The 17012-nt window shown below is 38.5% G+C and overlaps 1 pseudogene; it reads right to left on the reverse strand.

The window, feature by feature from the left end:
• Positions 1 to 16035: 16035 nt before the first annotated feature.
• LOC115939970 (small nuclear ribonucleoprotein G pseudogene) lies at positions 16036 to 16476 on the reverse strand (annotated as a pseudogene).
• Between the last annotated feature and the right edge of the window lie 536 nt (positions 16477 to 17012).

Raw genomic sequence — 17012 nt, forward strand, 5'->3', positions numbered from 1 at the left:
ATATGTGTTTCTTAATACAGAGTTCTGAATTTAGGCCAGTTTTCTCACCAAGTCATAACTGTCTGAATTCAGGCAGCTCCCTGTACACACATCACAGAGCAAAGGGAAAGAACTGTGGCTGGAGCTGAGTGGATGGCCCACTCACTGTAGGCAGGGCCTTGCTAAGAGGATGGAAAATATAGAGGAAAGAGCTTTTAGATCTACTTTCTCCTTCCAGACTCACCAGTCATGTAAATCATTTAGGGGATCCCGAATGAGGGGGTAGAAAGAGACCAGGGGTGTTTTACTAATGGGGTTTCCTCTGCCTCAAAGGAAACAATAGGAGTAGGCAATCAGTATCTGTCACTACTAAAATTTCCGAGGTTTTTGCACTCTTAATCCATTGGGCTTAACTATTAAATCTTTAGTCAACCAAAGTTACAGTCATTTCCAATGGGAGAGGGGGCAACAGTCTCTCCAGATGACCCTTCCCCTACTTCTTAGAGGCTGCCCTGCAAATAGGAGTCACTGCTTTATTGAATACCTCCTGGGGATCACTGGTAGGCAGTACAAATTTTATACCTAAAAGCCTCTGAAATAAGTCATAACAATAACCAATTAAATTAACTCCTCCAAGGCCACTCTGCACTCAAGAATGAAGTTCACTTATATGTTACTTTATATCCCAAAGGTATCCAACCACATATCGCAAAGGGCCTATCAGATGTTCTTCAAAGAGAGCAAATGACAAGTCATAAAATACAATTCCCTTCTTACTATCAAATTCCCAGAAAGAAATTAAAGTTGTAAACTTAATTCCCCTTTCAAGTTGTATTTGTCAAGTTCTAGCAGGGAGTGGATGGCACACTCAAACTGGGTGGTTGAGAAAAGTCTGTAATTTATTTTTTAAAAAGTCCCTTTATTAAAAGGGACTGTTCACACCAGAGCACACAGGGTGTAGGGGAACTAACAAGGATGGACAGTATTCTGGGGTTACCAAGATGGAGTACCTGTCACCACCCTAGGCCTGAGGAGGCACAAGGAGGGGAAGATCCTCAGAATCCACAGAAAGTAGTTATACGGAGAGGGCTGCTTTAAATAGAGTGATGCAGCCAGCTTGTAGTGACCCAGCAGGGAAGGAGCCAACGGAATAAACACCCTGACCTAATTTCCTCCTTACTGGTGATTTCCACTGGTAGAATCCAGCGGGGAGTCACAGGGTAAGGAGCCTGCGCAGTGTTTGCAGCATACAGCATAGACAGTGATCTGGAAGAGCAGGAAGAAGACAACCCCGCTCATAAATTCAAGTTTAAGAAGCAGCGTGAAGGAAATAAAGTCCAAAATCAAATTCTGTTGCCCTTGTGTTGTAAAATGCCAAAGAAATTTAAGTCCAAAATCATTCTTTTTAACTTAATATTCTGCTTAGTCTGAGCTAGAGTAATTTCTCAGTGCTTGGTAAACATGGGTTTCTTTTAAAAGCTGCAGGCTGGGGGCACCTGGCTGGCTCAGTTTGGAAGAATATGCAACTCTCCATCTCGGGGTCAGGAGTTTGAGCCCCCCCGTAGGATGTAAGGATCACTTAAATAAATAAATAAAAATTAAAAAATAATTTTAAAAATAATAAAAAGTTGCAGGCTGGGCTGTCTCATCCTAGAATGGGTATAGTTTCTTCAACCCCTCAGGAGTTATACTAGCTTAATGTCAAGTGTTTTGTGAGCTACACTATTAAAGAGATGAAATGATAAATAGGACACATCAGAGTATCACAGTTCTAGGCACACACGCAGCAGTTTTCAAAATGAGCCAATTCTCTGTCCCTAGAATAGTTATGCAAGGCAAAATAATGTACCCAGAATCAGAACCCAGGACTTAGTCTAACCAAATACCGTTTGCCAAAGACCCCAGTATAGGCTCAAATAATATCTGAGTGAAGGAGCTCAGACAGAAAATATTCTTGATTTAGCCTTGCTCTCATGCCAGTCAGTCGATGCCACTTGGTTCAGAATTCATAAATGCAAGTGGGAGAAATCGGGTTAATTGTTCCATTACACACATATGGCGAAGAATCCACATCTGTGTGTTGCCTCCTCCGTGTAGTGGCATTTGAGACACTGTTGTTGTTTTTCAAAGTTTAGAAATTTTAAATGGTGGAAGCTCCAGACAGAAAATCTTATTTGAGGAAAAAATCTTATTTGAGGAAATGCTCTTTCCCATCCCATTTTCAAAGCCTCTCATCTTTGTACTATTTTTCTGTGTTTGACATTGATAACCTAAATCTAGAACTTTACTAGTGTAGTGTGGTGTAGTGTAGGTAAAGGTCACGTGTGGCATGTGCTATGTCCAGAGTAGTAGCTGCAAATGTCATTATGTTTCCTGTCTGATAGGTCTGTGTATAAAAAGACTGCTTCCTGTAGTTGAATTTTGCCTCAGCCACACCTCTTGGGAAGCTGCACCTGTGTGGTTCAAGATCGGGCAGCAGTACCTCACATCCTGAGCCTGCCTGAGGCAGCTCTAGATCAGTTCTTTGGTGAAACCCACAACCTCACATTCCTGTGGTGGCATTACCCCCAAAGTAAGAGCCTATGGTTACCACCTAGTGAAAAAAATATTAAGGCTTAAAGTCTGTCAAGCCAGGGCAGAAAAAAACTAACGGCATAATTGCAAACTTCAAGATAGCCTGTTACAAGCTACATGGTCAAAGTTAAAAAAAAAAAAAAAATGAAGGCATGTATTATAGCTACCCCAGAAGCCTCGGTCACTTTTGGTTTATGTCAGTCCCCAAATTTTAATTCTCTTCTCTGTTACAAAGACTCTGGCCCCAAGTACTGGATATTTTCCTCCCTCAAAAATAAATGCAGTCCTCCTTACCCACCACAGGGTAAATCTTACTGACCTGGAGCAGTAAAGAGTATAAACAAACTGAGGGTTGCTGGTGGGGAGGATGGTGGGGGAATGGGGCAACTGGGTGATGGACATTAAGGAGGGCACATGATGTAATGAGCACTGGGTGTTATATAAGACTGATGAATCACTGAACTCTACCTCTGAAACTAATAATGCACTATATCTTAATTAATTGAATTTAAATAAAAAAAGAATATACCATTCAAAGATATCCACAATCTATTCCCTCCTTTCCATTCTTTCTGTTACAGTTCTTGTCATCAAATTTGACCCATTTAAATAGCCTTGTTATAATACTTTGGCTTTAGCTTCTTCATTATTCCAATTGATTATTTTTCTAATCTATAAACCAAATTATGTTACTCTCCTGCTTAGAAATTACTTTTCATTACTTAAAAGATGAAGTTAAAACTCATTATCATGAAGTAAAAGTCCTTCATAATCTGACTTCAACCTGTCTTTGGAGAAGTCATACCAGTTAAACTCCCCTTCTTTATGTCGTCTGTTTTAGTCACAGAAAATCATTAGGAGTTCCTTATACTTGCTGGTTGTTTCACTTGTCTGTGTAATTGTGAATGTTTTTCTTTAGGACTTGTGTTTTATTTCTTCTTTCCACTTTCCTTCATCTGATAACTTCCTCCATATTCTTTAAATCCCGGCTCAAAATCACCTCCTCTAAGAGTACCACTAAGGTTTTCTAGGCAGAGTTAATCATTTCTAATATTTGCTTCTAAAACATAGGAAGCACTTTTCAATTATATTTTGATTTTTTTCTCTGTGTGCCTTTGTTCCTTTTGATTATAAACTCCAATAAGGGTAGGCAATTCTGGTTGTAATATAATAAATGTTACTGAATTTATGTGAAAATCTCAAGATAACATCGAAAAGGACTCTAGGAATAACCACCATTAAGATGTATTTCTCCTTTAACATACACTTCTATTCAACAAATAGGAAACAAATTCTAAACAATATATAATAGATAATATAAATTAAAGTAACAGAGCCTTGGTACAACCTGATTTTCAATATCTTGATATTTCTAAGATTTCATCTTTTGATGAAGGGCTCTAAATATGCAGAATTACTTAAATTGTATTATTGCACCGAAGTGTCTCTTATATCATTAGCTCCAAAGAAGTTTTACCTTAGGGTATAGTGAAGTCATAAGTCCAAAACTGATTGAATATTTTATATACATTATTTCTTCTTGTTTTCTTTGTTTTATGGCCAACTCTCAATCAGAAGCAAAAATAACCAATATAAGCAAAAAGAACCTAAATGTAGTTGAGTGTACTTGTCAATTTTGAACTAAATTGCTAGAACAGATACTAAAAATATATATGTAGCTGATAAACCATAGACATATATAAGCAACATTTTTAAAAAAGATATTTGAGAGATAAGTGCATGAGCAGGGGCCCGGGGGTGTGGAGCAGAGGGAGAGGGAGAAGCAGACTCCCCACTGAGCAGGGAGCCTGATGCAGAGCTCAATCCCAGGATCCTCAGATTATGACTTGAGCCGAAGGCAGATGCCCAACTGACTGAGCCACCCAGGCACTCCCATAAGTAAGCGGCATTAATGAGTATAGGTTCATTTTAGCAACTTCTTAGTTCTTCCTGAAAGAAGGGAGAAGACACATGACCTCTCAATTTCCTTAGTTGTAAAATGAAGGGTTGGACTAGGCTCATTAATTTATTAGGAATGCTTACGTACCGTACCAGCTGCCAGTGTTGGAAATACAAAGATGAACAAGATGGGTAGGGCTCTTGACTTTTAACAACTTAAACATAGATGAATTTAATTTTTTTTCCCTCTATGGTTTCATAAACATGGCATGATGGTATAAATTAAATGAGATGGATAATGAGGCATTATCCATATTTGCCTTTTTTAATATTTGCTCTTTTTTTTTTCAGAAGCACATTTTATTGATGTTTATATGATAAAAAAGTTCTCATTAGAAGACAAGTTTTTTTTTTTTTTTAAGATTTTATTTATTTATTTGACTGAGACACCGCGAGAGAGGGAACAGAAGCAGGGAGAGTGGGAGAGGGAGAAGCAGGCTCCTGGCTGAGCAGGGAGCCCGATGTGGGGCTCGATCCCAGGACCCTGGGATCATGACCTAAGCCAAAGGCAGATACTTAATGACTGAGCCACCCAGGCGCCCCTAGAAGACAAGTTTTAATGGTTGAATTGTGATGAACATATTGCCACTATTTCGTGTAGTAATTGGCTCTTGACTTTCAAACAACAGAAGATTGGTCAATGTATTGACCACACATAGACTAGGGTTTAGTCAGACATACGCACTTTAATTCCCAGAGTCCCTTATAGAGATTTCACTTTGTACACTGACTCTTACTCAATTCTAGATTGACATTATTGTCTATGGCCTTGCATGTGACTAGGTAATGGGGACAGAGCATTTTTCTATTCCTTTAAGTGCTGTGTAGAGGGGACAAACTGGTTCAAAAATATGCATTATTTAGCCCACTTTTAAAATGAACAATGGGGGGCACCTGGGTGGCTCAGTCGGTTAAGCGGCTGCCTTCGGCTCAGGTCATGATCCCAGGGTCCTGGGATCGAGCCCCGTGTTGGGCTCCTTGCTCAGCAGGAGGCCTGCTTCTCCCTCTCACACTCGCCCAGCTTGTGTTCCCTCTCTTGCTGTGTCTCTCTCTGTCAAATAAATAAATAAAATCTTAAAAGTAGAATGAAATGGACAATGGATGATGAATAACAAGTTCAAAGAAATAAGCAAATATTCACTGTCTTAATAAATCTGTCCCATGGAAGTTTTGGGGATTGACCAGAATGACATAAAGACACTCAGAGGAAGGTAATGATTTTGTATCCATATTATAAATGATTTTTATTTTTAGTTCTTTAAGTATATATTTGTTAATATCATGAGAGATGTTTTCACTATCAGACTGTGATCATATCCAAAGAACTGGTCTTTAGGATCAGAAAACCTGCCACTGTACTTTAAAAAATATGACCTCAATACATTGCAACCATACTATATTTATACTAAGTGAAGAAGTATATGATAAATAAGTCAATGATAAAGCAGATGCCTTTTAGCTCACTTTTCCATTTGAAGATTGGAAAATTGTAATATTCCTTAGTGTAACAGGAATATTTCCATGGTATTAAACTGCTATGGATTTTTTCCACCAGTAACTTCATGGCTTTCAGATGAAAATCCATGCCTCGTGGCTCAGATTATACTATTTATTCTTTAGTGTAGGGAAGATACCTCTTCTTTTATTGAGGCTTGGAATTGAGGCCTAATGTCTGCTGGAAAGGAGGAAGCTATAATGGAGGAGAAGTCTTTGCTAGGGAGAAAGCATAAGGGATGCCCTTCTTTTCTGAACATGTGGATTTGGGAAATGAGAAGAGAGAAAGAGATGTGGTAAAGAGGTCAGGTTTCCATGCCATCATTTTCCTCCTCTAGAATAGAACCTAGTGTATGCAGTAGAAGCATCCACATCATAGAGTCTAGTGGAAGCAACTAAGAGACTGCAAAACTCAGAGAGAATCTTGTATTTGACCTTATCCAATATGGCAAAGATGAAAGCACAAATATGATGAAGGGAGTTATCTAATAGATGGCATGAGGCAACATTCTTGGCTCCAATGGTATGTACAGAGTGTGAAGGGATTAAGAAATTTCCTTATCTCCTGGGTGAGAGGATATGGAGGGACTGATATGTCAGTGGACCATCAGAGGCCCAAAGTTAAAACAAAGAGTGTAAAGGACAGAGTCACCGATCTAAGATCACAAACTCTCATAGTAGAGGCCATGATGATGCTTCAGTAGGCTCATCACCCAATAGTAGGTACTGTTTAGGAATTAGATCAGACCAGTCACTTAACAACAGATACTAGAAAGGATTCAGACAAGCAGTATCACCTGCCATAACACCGTGAGCCCCTGATAATTCCCAGAAGTATATAAGGGTGGAGCCGGGAGAGAGAGAATATTCCAGTTACCACTGCTACATAATAAATTATGCAAACACTTAGTGTAAAACAACCATGTTATTATGCTCATGGGTTTTTTAATCAGAAATTTGGACAAGGCATAATGAGGATGCTTTTTCTCCAACATGTGTGTAAAGCCTGATCTAAGAACACTCACTGACTGAAAGTAACTTGATTGCTGGGGCTGCAGTCATTGGGAGGTATCTTCATTCACATGTCTGGTGGCCAATGTTGGCTGTTGGTTAAGACCTCATCTGGGGCTTCCAGCCAGAACACCTCTACCTGGCCTTTACATATGGCCTGGTTTTCAAAACGTGGAAACCTTAGAGTACTTGGACTCCTTACATGGCAGCTCTGGGTTCTAACAGCAAGTGTCCCAGTAGTCAAGATGGAAGCTTTATCACTTTTTATGACCTAGCTTTGGAAGTCACATAGTGTTATTTTTACCATACTCTACTGTTTGGAGCAGTCACAAATTCATCTAGATTTGAGGGGGAGGGACCTAGACACCATTTCTTGATGGGAAGTGGCAAGGTCACATTGTAGAAGAGCAAGTGGGGTGGGAAATACTGTTCTGGCAATTTGGAGAGAGTACAGGGAGAATCTGTGGATTATATTTCTTGAAAGGGAATATTGAACACTAGAAGGAGACCAGTGATACCATAAGTGATTTAGAGAATGTGAATTGGAAAGTTTAAATTTTCCTGTAACTCAGTAGAGTGTGGTTCATAGAAAAGATTAGGTTTGTTTTCTTTTTCACATATTGTAGTAGTAGATACTTATTTTATAATCCCACTATGCTAGCCCAATTGATTTGAATTTAATTTTGAAATCAGTATATTCTCTGTCAATGACATTTTAATAGCTAGCTTATATCTCCAGTGCTTCATCTCAATTTCAACTGTCCATGAACAAATATTTCTCTCTTGATCTATAGTCAGACAGTCTTTTGAGTCCCTCCAAATGATGATTGTCTATTTCTTAAGGTGCTCAAAAGCTCTTCATCTTTTTTTTTTTTTTAAAGATTTTATTTATTTATTTGAGAGAGAGAGAATGAGAGAGAGCACATGAGAGGGGGGAGGGTCAGAGGGAGAAGCAGACTCCCTGCCGAGCAGGGAGCCCGATGCGGGACTCAATCCTGGGACTCCAGGATTATGACCTGAGCCGAAGGCAGTCGCTCACCCAACTGAGCCACCCAGGCACCCTAAAAGCTCTTCATCTTAAACACTAGTCTATGATGTTTCTTCCAATTCTGAACAAATTCGTCAGATTAAATAGCACTTTTGTTAGCTTTTAAAAATTATATTTTCCCTTACTAGTTCTCATATCCCTTGTGTTCCCCTGGCCCCCAGTCCCAGGTGAATTTTGTATATATAATTTGTATGTATAATTAAGCTATCTTGCTTATTTACGAAATTAGACTTTGTAACTGTATCCCAGTTTGTTTAAAAAATTATATCTTGTCATGGCAACAGAAACACACAGAACCATAAACATATTTATTCATGTTGGGTAAATATATGGCTATTAGAGAGTGACCAAAATAGGGCATAATGCAAAGAAGTTTTTCCTTGTAAGGTTTTGGGATGGAGTGGGGAGTCATCAAAAGAGAAGGCACCCACAATGTCAATAGGTGCACATTCTCTGAAAGTTAGAGATGATTCTTACAACTGAAACCCTAGGAAAGATGAGAGGGCCAAGAGTACCCCAGGAAAAAGATACTGCCTCCTTGGGCCAGTGTGGAAGGGAAGCCAAAAAGCTGTTTGCTTTCTAGTCATTTTGTCTGAACTGAGAGACATTTCAAAGATGGGGGATTTTATTTTATTTTTAACCTGTTTTTAAAAAATTGAAATATAGTTGACACACAGTGTTATATTAGTTTCAGTTGTACAACATAGTGACTGGATAACTCTATACATTATGCTATGCTCATCACAAGCGTAGCTACCATCTGTCACCACACAATGCTATTACAGTACTATTGATAACATTCCCTCTGTAGTACCTTTCATCCCTGAGACTTACTCATTCCATAACTGGAAGTCTGTATCTCCTATTCCTCTTTACCCATTTTGCCCATCCCTCCATACCTCTCCCCTATGGCAACCATCAGTTTGTTCTTTATATTTATGGGTCTCTTTCTCCTTTTGTTTGTTTGTTCATTTGTTTTCTTTTTAGATTCTATATGTAAGTGAAATCACATGGTATTTGTTTTTGTCTTACTTCAGTTGGTGTAATACCCTCTGGGTCTATTTATGTTGTTGCAATGGCAAGATCTTTTTTTTTTTTTTTAAGATTATTTATTCATTTGAGAGAGATAGAGAGAGAGAGCATGAGCAGGGAGAGAGGCAGAGGGAGAGGGAGAAGCAGGCTCCCCGCCGAGCCAGGAGCCCGATGTGGGGCTCGATCCCAGGACCCCGGGATCATGACCTGAGCCGAAGGCAGACGCTTAACCATCTGAGTCACCCAGGCACCCCGCAATGGCAAGATCTTATTATTTTATGGCGGAGTAATATTCCATTACATACATATATATATATATATATATACCACATCTTCTTTATCCATTCATCTATGGATGGACATTTGGGTTGTTTCCAGATCTTGGCTATTGTAAATAATGCTGCAGTAAACATAGGGGTACATATATCTTTTTGAATTAGTGTTTTTGTTTTCTTTGGGTAAATATCCAGTAGTGGAATTACTGGATTGTGTGGTATTTCTATTTTGAATTTCTTGAGGAACCTCCATACTGTTTTTCACAGTGGCTGCACCAATTTACATTCCTGCCCACAGTGCATGAGGGTTCGTTTTTCTCCACATCCTTGCCAATACTTGTTATTTCTTGTCTTTTTCATTCTAGCTGTTCTGAAAGGTGTGAGGTGATATCTCATTGCGGTTTTGATTTACACTTCACTGATGATTAGTGATGTTGAGCACAAAGATGGGGAATTTTATTTTATTTATTTTATTTATTTTTATTTTTTAATTAACATATAATGTATTATTTGTTTCAGGGGTACAGGTCTGTGATTCATCAGTCTTAACACAATTCACAGCACTCACCATAGCACATACCCTCCCCAATGTCCATCACCCAGCCACACCATCCCTCCCATCCCCCTCCACTCCAGCAACCCTCAGTTTGTTTCCCGAGATTAAGAGTCTCTTATGGTTTGTCTCCCTCTCTGGTTTTGTCTTGTTTCATTTTTCCTTCCCTTCCCCTATGATCCTTTGTCTTGTTTCTCAAATTCCTCATATCAGTGAGATCATATGATAATTGTCTTTCTCTGATTGACTTATTTCACTTAGCATAATACCCTCTAGTTGCATCCATGTTGTTGCAAATGGCAAGATTTCATTTTTTGATGGCTGCATAATATTCCATTACACCCCCTCCCCCATCTTCTTTGCCCATTCATCTGTTCATGGACATCTAGGCTCTTTCCACAGTTTGGCTATTGTGGACATTGCTGTTATAAACATTGGGGTGCAGGTGCCCCTTCGGATCACTACATTTGTATCTTTGGGGTAAATACCCAGTAGTGCAATTGCTGGGTCATAGGGTAGCTCTATTTTCAGCTTTTTGAGGAACCTCCATACTGTTTTCCAGAGTGGCTGCACCAGCTTGCATTCCCACCAACAGTGTAGGAGGGTTCCCCTTTCTCCACATCCTCACCAACATCTGTTGTTTCCTGACTTGTTAATTTTAGCCATTCTGACTAGTGTGAGGTGGTAAAAGATGGGGAATTTTAAATGGCATAAGCAAGCTTAGTGCCTATATGTCATTTATTCACTTAATGCTTGCTATTTTTAATTTTAATATTAATGAATATTTATTCCTATAATCTTGTAGTAAATATATTTAAATAGCTTGTGTCCTGTGTGTTTTAGTTATTGTTACAATTTCTAGGGGAGGGCAGGAATTTACAGAAGGTTATCTTGAACTGCAACTACAATTCCTTACTCTATTTATTATTTTTATGCTATCACTTATTATGTCCCATGATGATGTAGTTGAAAGGGCTTTAGACAGAAGAGTAGGATTTAGTCATAATTTTGCTGTTAAATAAAGTATTTCTCTTTTCTGGGTCTTAGTGTCCTCATGTTAAACGATGAAAAGATGTGTTAGATAATATAATTTCAAAGTTTCCTCCTAGTGTTATGAATTTATTGGTCTCTCTTATTTTAAGGAGGTGATGAAGAATAATAAAGAATTTATAGTTTAATTTTGCACAAAATGATTCTCATGTATATCTACTTTCTACTTGGTCACACACTGACATTTATGAAGCAGTTGTATTAGGAGGTTTGGAGTATTCCTTTCTGTGTAATTTTATATAGGTTTTGTAGAATCCTGATGAAATAACTGAAGTATGTTTTTATTATAAGGTGAAAAAAATCCTGTGCAATAACACAGCACTTCAAATAAATTTGGAAATACCATAAATGAATAAATGTGAAATTAAATTATCTTTGAACTTCAGGCATATGAGCTAAATTATTGTATCATACAAATGCTTCATTTCTATTCATGTGGAAGAATAGAAAGATAAACTAGTGGAGATAGTAGAATACTTTGGTAAGAAAATAGTTAAGTACAAATAACTAAGAAACATTATTGATAGGTATGAAAAAGAAAAGAAAACCTTACCTCGTTTTGGTAATTATTACGGAAGGTAATACATTGTTTTAGGAAAAGGCATCTAGATACTTCACTTTTTTTTCAGATTGAGTGTTTTATCTTAAACTGTGACTTAAATATTTTGTGAAATTTGATAACATTTGAGATTTTACTTATTAAATTACATAAACTGTTAGCTGAGCATAGTTGAAGCATATTATTTTAGAAACCACTAAAACATAATAATCATTTTTATAGGGGGAAGACTAGAAATGGATTGTAATATTTTTCTTTTGCATAACAGAATTCCACTAGAGGTAGTTTATATACATTTTTGACCAGAAATTTTTTTTCCCAAAAAAACATCATATGTAAAACTGTAATTTTTGATAGATTTAAAAATTGATTTGAATGTGCTGGTGATCCCTGAACCCAATTTCTTTGTCCATTAAATTCTCTTCCTTTTTTTCACCCAACAAGGCTCCATATACACTTCAGAACCCTGGGCATCAGAAGAGCAGTTTGAAAATCAATACCTTATTGTAAAGTAATTCTATATTAGTATATGAATGGCAACACTAGCTTTTTACAGCATGACCAATTTTTTTTTTATATATATTTTTTTATTCTTATGTTAATCCCCATAAATTACATCATTAGTTCTAGATGAAGTGTTCCATGATTCATTGTTTGTGCATAACACCCAGTGCTCCATGCAGAATGTGCCCTCCTCAATACCCATCACCAGGCTAACCCATCCTCCCACCCCCCTCCCCTCTAGAACCCTCAGTTTGTTTTTCAGAGTCCATCGTCTCTCATGGTTCGTCCACCCCTCCGATTTCCCCCGCTTCATTCTTCCCCTCTCGCTACCTTCTTCTTCTTCTTTTTTTTTTTCTTAACATATATTGCATTATTTGTTTCAGAGGTCCAGATCTGAGATTCAACAGTTTACAGCATGACCAATTTTAACATAGATAACATTACTCATTGAAATTTACATATATAGATACAATCTAAATTATTGTTTCCTAACTAATAGATATTAAATTCTGGAGATTAGCATATGAAAGGAGGTAGTTTAGTTTAAAATGGTGTTCCAGATTTCCTCCAAATAATTAAATGAAGTAGGGAGCTTATACGTGAGAAATCAATGGTTATCCTCAAACAAATGAAATAATGTGTTGCTTCCACTTGTTCAAATTGGTAAATTAAAATCCTGGCTAGATTCAAGTTTGTGAAAAACACAGCACTACTGATTTATTAAAATAGTAGGAAACATGCTTTATTTTGGGTTACTTTTATTGGATCTTCTCACTTTTGAAAGATTTAAAATGATTGGAGTGTCAGATCTGAATGTTTCTCTGGATGTTAATGAACTGTTCAGATTTATTCAGTTTAGGTTAGCAGTGGCTAGAAACCTCTCCAACACATTTTATGGCATTTATATAATGTTGTCTTTGTAGAATGTTTGCCACTGAGCATTTTCCTGAGAAGCAGTCGATAAATTTTTGACTGAAAGGAGACAGAGTTACTAGGCTAACAGATGTCTTTGTTGGCAGTCTCAGTATAGCAAAAGAAGACTTACTTGTCATTGGTTACATGCTTTCCTATCTTCCTTAGTTTTCTGTCACCCTTAGTAATAAACACTATAGCATCTCCTCTGAGCATGTAACCTTAGATTCATCTTACCTTTTTCTCATCTCATATTCCAGTAGTCAGCAAATCAAGAAAAGTTATCATGTTCCTAAGCCCATGAAACCATAACTGTATTTTTTTCAACCCCAATTTCCATGCCCTTGAGTCAGAACTGGATTATCCTTGTGAGAAGCTGGGCAAAGGCCAGTTGGTTCTCAGATGAGCTTGTGTTTTTCTAGAAAGGGAGAAGTAGCACCGCCAACTAACTGTAACGATAGTCTTGTCCTTGGTAATGATGTCACGCTGGACATCACTAATCCTTGAAAACTTACAGCATAGTTTTGTGTTACAGAAATTATCTAAACCACTGGGAAGTTCTCATTTAGACACTTCTATTTGTGAGCCAATGATATAATCACATTGTGCTGGGAAATGCTAGAGAGAAATCAAGCATGGTCTTTCACTTTAATGACTTTATAAATAGCTTGAGAGGCAGTATTAAACTGTGGTTAAGAACAGACTCTAGAGTCAGACTGCCTGAATTCAAATCCCTCTTTTGTCACTTACTAAAATGTGCAGCCTTGGGCAAATCACTTTACTTTTCTATCCTTCAATTTTTGTATGTCTTAAGTAAGGATTATGAAAACCTCATGTAGTTGTGAGAAGAGTTAATACGGGTAAAATGCATTGTGCTTGGCACATAGTAAACACTCTTAATGTTTGCTATTATCATTAATTAGTTGGGAGGGCACTTCTTTGTCTCTTCTTGTGTCATTTCTCCATGCTGCATACATTTTGGGCTCATTGAGCTGAACTCCAAAAACAATGCCAAAAATGCCTCTCTCAGTATTTATTTGCACCAATTGATATGGTCTTGTGTATGTATTCATGTGTTGCATTTGAAAGAGAAGGAGCTGAGAATGAAGCCAATGGTATGTCTTCGGTCAGGCCCACGGACTGGGTTTGAATGACCATGTTTAAAGATGGACAGAACTAGTGCTCTAAAAGAGATCTGGGAGATGCCAGGCAAGAAGTGATGGTCAGAAGCTGAGAGAACTCTCAAATGAGACTTTGTGAAGAGCAAACAGTTACTTTGAAGTGTTGCGGAACAGTTTTTGAAGGCTGACTTACTGATTTACCATCCCTTACTCCACTCTAGACTAGTTGCCTGGTTCAAGTAAATCAATACTCTTTTAACACTGGGCACTTAAACAAACAAAAGAAAACTATTTAGTAGGTGCATGCCCCAAATAGGAGAATCTAAGACTGAGTAGTTTTCCAGGCCCCACTGCTGGCTCCAGAGCTGATCCCCAATAACAGGTTATTTTACCCCTGGGCATAGCTTAGTTGGGGTAGCTCCGATGTGGATGGCTTCCCCTGGGCCACGGTTGAGTGGCCTGGATTCCCATCTCCCCAGTCCAGGGAGAGTTGGAGAAGGATCCATTCTGATGGATGGGTAATACCAACTACAGCAACCCAGTTGTTGAGTGGAACCCGGACCTTTGGAGCTTTTCCCCCTCCTCATTCCTAAGAACTTCTCTCAGGGCAGAATCAGATCTCATTGGTTCCTGCCTCCCAAGCCTGTTTAAGTTTATGTCTCATTGGCTTATTTCTTTCTAGTACCCAGACAGAGAAGAGGGGCTTCAACTACTTTAACAGATCAGAATACAGTAGATGCTCATTATTCATAGCAGGGATGTAGGTATTCTTAGGAACATTGAATTAGCGGATACTGAATCATTGCCCTGGATTGGGTGCCTGTGAGCCTCTGGTCACAACATTGTCATCAACCAGCCAGTATATAACCTTGTTTTATTTGTGTTTCTGTTTTGTTTTTTTTTTAACTCTTATTTAGTATAAATTGTTGATTCATTAACATTGAACTAACACCCAACAGCACTCTAACTCCTGCCAGAAGGTAGCTTATCTAACACATGTATTTTCTCCATAAGACATTGCAAAGCCTTCTTGTGCTCAGGAACACTAGACAGTAATACTTAGGCTCTATGCTTGGGACATTTTCAACAGTCAGATGACCACCAAGAAGCACAAAAATGTGGAAAAGGGCACGAAATGTACTGAGAAGGACCCTCGTTTAGAAGGACTTATTTATACTACGAGAAATAAAACAAGAAGGCAGAGTGTTGCCTTGTTTGACTGCAGCTGGGAATGTACATGGGTGACAAATTTTTCACCACTCTGTGCATGTCCATGTCTGTGAATTTCTGTGAAAGCACCACGGGTGTTGATTTTGGGGTTATAAGTAGGTTTTAGTGAGTAGGCAAATTCACAAATATGGAATTCACAAATGCTGAGGATCAGCTGTGTTCTCCAGGCTGGGTCTTATTGACTGGTACCAAGGTATTTTTGATTCATGAAATTTTTTTATTCAAAACATGTCTACCATCTGAATCTTGAACATTAGGATGACTTTGTATCCTCTTTTTCCCAAGGCCGAAAAACTATCTGCAGTAATTTCCATACCCAGACCAAAACCTGCCTCATTTGGAAAAAAATTAAATCCCAATTCCTAAACTTAAATTGTCTCCTCAAAAACTTTAACAAATCTTGTCTTACAGCATAATGTAAAATTAGGAAAGAGGCTTGTCCCTTTTATCTTGCAGTGTTCTGGCCTAGTTGCCTCTTCAAACAACAGCCTTCACTCAGATCTCAGGGGTCATGAGAGGTGGTAGTGGAGCAGGTCTCAGAGATTTCCCAAGGTGGCTCACAGGCAGGAATCATGGAGGCATAAGGAAATTGAACAGATGTGTGGGATGACTGCATTCTGGGCAATTGTGAAGACTCTTTGCAATGTTCCAAAATAACTGGGGACATTTTGGGGGTGCCATTTTTTGGTAATTAGACTTGTAGAGCATTATGCCATGATAATTTCAACTTTTTTTTTTGACTATTATAAAAGTTTATTTAACAAAAAAGTTCAATATGAAAATGCACACGACCTGATTTTTATATTGTAGTAAAACAGGTACTATGGAGGGGACATGTGGAAGCAGTTGATTTCTTCTGATGAACACAGCCATTGTTTATACTCACTCCAAGGCTTCTAACATGATGATACTATTTCCTCATATTACCACCATTCCAGTATTGTTCTGTTGCCCACCAGTTGCCATCTCCACACATTCATCTATCATAAGATTCATAAACGGATCGAACCCCCACAATATTCCTTGGACATGTCTGCCACCATTTAATTTCAATGACAATTTCTTGTCCATAAATTTTTTCAACTCGGGAGGGTGAGCTTTGCTCATGGTGTCTACTCGGTGAGCTCAAAGATGCCTCCAAATGGAATTCGTGGCATCCCTCACACTCCCCCGGTAGGCCCCGATAATTTCAACTTTAAAAGGAAATGTTACCTTGTTTTGTAGGCCTGTAATTTATGATCACTTGGATTACCAAATTCTAATTAAAATACCATGGAGGGGCGCCTGGGTGGCTCAGTTGGTCAAGCTTCTGACTCTCTTGATCTCAGCTCAGGTCTTGATCTCAGGATCGTGAGGTCAAGCCCTGCGCTGGGCTCCATGCTGGGTGTGGAGCCAACTTAAAAAAAAATACCATGGAGGGCGCCTGGGTGGCTCAGTTGGTTAAGCGACTGCCTTCGGCTCAGGTCATGATCCTGGAGTCCCTGGATCGAGTCCCGCATCGGGCTCCCTGCTCGGCGGGGAGCCTGCTTCTGCCTCTGACCCTCCCCCCTCTCATGTGCTCTCTCTCTCTCATTCTCTCTGTCTCAAATAAAAATAAATAAAATCTTTAAAAAAAAAAAAAAATACCATGGAAATCCATGTAATAGAACATCTATCATTTACTGCATACCTATTATATGCTATACACACTAAAAGATACTTTACAGGTTTC

Source organism: Leptonychotes weddellii, chromosome 4, assembly GCF_054177405.1.
Source record: "Leptonychotes weddellii isolate Sample4059 chromosome 4, ASM5417740v2, whole genome shotgun sequence".
Taxonomy (NCBI): Eukaryota; Metazoa; Chordata; class Mammalia; order Carnivora; family Phocidae; genus Leptonychotes; species Leptonychotes weddellii.